General features: G+C 37.9%; 1 protein-coding gene across 1 annotated transcript in view; it reads left to right on the top strand.

Annotated features, from left to right (window-relative positions):
- The window catches only part of scfd1 (sec1 family domain containing 1), a 40706-nt gene that overhangs the window by 31526 nt on the left and 5785 nt on the right, over positions 1 to 3395 (top strand). The gene's annotated exons all lie outside the window — the stretch shown is intronic.

Genomic DNA, 3395 nt, shown 5'->3' with positions numbered 1-3395 from the left:
GATGTAGAAAGATGTTCCACCATCAGATGTAGAAAGATGTTCCACCATCAGATGTAGAAAGATGTTCCACCATTCTTCACTCCACTTGACTCGACTCGTGATCCACTGTTTTCATGGTCTTCTGGTTTTTTTCTGTGTTGCTCAGTTCATCAGTTCATTTCTGTTTTTTAAGAAACTGTCCTAAAGTGTCTCTGTCTCTCTGGTGGCTTTGTTGTGTCTTTCAGCCTCTTTGCTTCTCATGAACAGAAACACAAACGTCAACACTTGGACCTGAATCCAGACCTTCCACCGTCTGCTCACGTTGTCCTGCAGCGACGAGGAAACACCTGGACGAAGCTGCTCATCGCTCAGCCGTCCAGTGAGCTCAGGGACTCTTTGGAAACACGTCGTGTAATACTGTGGTTTAATCCGTCAAATTAAAGCTCAACACTTCAGTCACATCAGGATCAGTTAGTTCGGACCTCTGTGGCGATGCACCGAGAAGAAATACGAAAGATCTGACTGTGGAAACTCCTAAAAACGACTAAAGCTACAGTTAGATGTGATCATTTCAGGTTGAACCATTTGTCAGTGCAGAGATAAAGTGACTTGATAACTGCATATCTGCAAAACACACAGAACCCAAAAATTATATGAGAAAATGAAGTGAAATGTGAGTCTGTGAAGCTTCATATCAGCCATAAAATGTCAGAAATTCAAGTAAGAGATGCCTCAGACTGAAGGACTGCTCAGAACTAAACTAAAAATGTGTTTTATTTTTATTTAATCCACTTTGGTAGAACACTGCACGTTTAAAGCTTAAAGTTTCTGCTTAACGGTAATAAAACCTTTTTATCTGACATTTTTAAAAGCTGTAATTGCTTTTAAATCTTCATTTATTATTTAAAAAGTTATATTTAAACCTGTAGCTTTATATCAGCAATCAAACAGGAGAAATTCAGGTTAGAAGTGCTTCAGACTGAAGAAGCTTTAACGTCAAACCAGAATTTACAGAACTGGTTCCAGGTCATCTTTTTACTGCAGGGACTGTAGTCTGCCTCCTTCAGATCAGCAATAAAATGTCAGAAATTTGACTTTGAGATGCTTCAAATCTTCATTGAAACTGTCTAAAAACTGAGTGGATTAGTTTATTAATGAGAACAAATTAAGCAAAACACATCTTTCAGTGCAGCAAACTACAAACGGTTTCCTTTCAGAAGCTTTATGATCTGATGTTTTGGGTTTTTAAAGCTCTATCAGCTTTAGTTTGTGTGTTTGTCTGATCCTGGATGTTTTCTGCTCTCAGCCGTCGGTTTCAGTGAGACGACCTGATTAACTGAAGGAACCAGAGGATGACTGAGGTTTTGCTCAGCGGCGTTCATCGTCCTCTTGCTTTCTAGTCTTTGTATTTTCCAGAGGTTTCCCTGCAGAATCGGGTTTGTGTTCATGCAGCAGCCTCAGCAGTAATTAACAGTGTTTTTCCTGCAGGTTGGAGGTTTTTGGACTCGGAGGAGCAGACGTCAGCCATCGCGGCGGTCCGGCACAGTGTGGTACAGCTCCGCGTTCGGCCAACACCAAAAACAAAGAGCTCAATCTGAGGATTATGTCAGCGAGGCATTTTAATCTTCCAGGGTTTGGCTATCTTTCTGAGGACCAGGCTGAGGGCTGGAGGGACACTTTAGAACCGGGTCCAGGTCCAGGAAGGTCAACGAATGTTCTCACAGAGCAACATGTAGTTAAAACCCCAATGATTCATCCCAATGTCAATTTAAAGTGCATTTTTATTTGACCAACAGGTTTTTTTTCTGGCTGGAAATGACATTAGAATACATGAACTAAAGACAGCGTCAGAAATGTTGGGGATGGGTTTTAATGAATTATGTTTTTGTTAGTTTTGGGGGTTTTGTTTTTAACAAATCTAAAACTATTGGTACCCTCAAAATTGTCAGTTTGGGGTTTTTTTTGTTTAAAGAAAATGCAGCTTCTACATTATTCCAAATAATTTTAGTAATTTCTAATTTCTTCAGCGTTCTATGACCTGCTGACAGTTTTGTTAGTCAGGCAACTGCAAATGACTTGAAAAAGACCACAGTTTGTTTTGGGAAGCTGGAAGAACAAGCTCTGAGGAACAGACTGATGAGACAATAAATAAATGAGATTTAAAAAATAATGAATGATTTAAACAAATTAAATTCAAAAGACAAAATATGAAAATTAAATAATAAAATTAAATTAAATGATTAAAAAAAAAAAGAAAGACACCACATTCAAGTAAAATTAATTAAAAGACAAAAGTACAAAAAAAATACTTAAGAAAATACATTTAATTGAAAGCAACATAAAAATACAAGAAAATAATAAAACTAGATTAGAAACTTGATCAAATTAGATTTTTCTTTGATTGGGCTACCATTAAATATCATAATGAAATTGATTTAATTAAAGAACAAAATTCAAGTGAACAAGATGTTTATTTGTGTAGACCCTGTTCTACTGTCACCCTTCACAGAATTTAAACATGTTTTTAGGTTTTGTACAAAGTCACGGACAGTTATTCATAATCATAATTGAAAATCATAAATTTTAGATTTTAGAACTTAAATGTCTTTAACAAGTTTTCACTACGAGCCTTAAAACTTGAAACACTTTAAACACTCAGCTTCACTGTTTCTGTCATCGCTGCTCTGACTTCGTAGATTTGTTTGTGAAAATGAAAAACTAAACTGTGAATACGTGTGTGATGATCCATGTCTTTCTGAAGACATGAAACCGGGTTGTGTGATGTCTGAGTAAAGGGACTTTACTTCCACTGATTGGCTCAGATTATGAACCACATGAGCTCCTCCAGACCAGAACAAAACCAAACAGAAACATCTTGAACAAAAATCACTGGTTCCATTTTACCGACGAAGACAGAGCTGGGATGGGTTCCCTGGTGGAAACGTGATGGCTTCACGCCTCCCAGCCTCGGGTTCAGCTCAGCGTGAGACTCCACGTGCTTCTGTTTTTATTATTTCTGCTGCACAGACCACCCGCCTCGCACACGTCGGCTGGTCCTGCTGTCTTTCTGGGGACCTGCTGTGATGTCATGCCATGTCAGGACCTTTGGACGAACCGTCGCTTTATTGTCATTTAAGTTTGACTTCAGTCACTCATTCTGTAGACGTGTGACTCATGAATGTCGTTTGTTAACATTTTATATAAATCAACTTTCCAAACGTACTAAAAAGAGGAAAAGCAAGACCAAACAATACAAAGCTGGGATGTTCCAATCAAGTTTTATCTGCCCATTATGCTTTCAGAATCATTTTATATCTAGCATTTCCTAATGCAGAGTCCCAATCCAATTTTCCAAGATAGCACATTCTTCAAGTACTGTCAAGTTATTAAAATCAATTCAGTGTATCTGCTTGACA

Source organism: Stegastes partitus, unplaced genomic scaffold, assembly GCF_000690725.1.
Source record: "Stegastes partitus isolate 25-593 unplaced genomic scaffold, Stegastes_partitus-1.0.2 Scaffold89, whole genome shotgun sequence".
In the NCBI taxonomy this organism is placed as follows: domain Eukaryota; kingdom Metazoa; phylum Chordata; class Actinopteri; family Pomacentridae; genus Stegastes; species Stegastes partitus.
The sequence above is the reverse complement of the archived record's forward strand: the minus strand, read 5'-3'. Positions and strand labels throughout refer to the sequence as shown.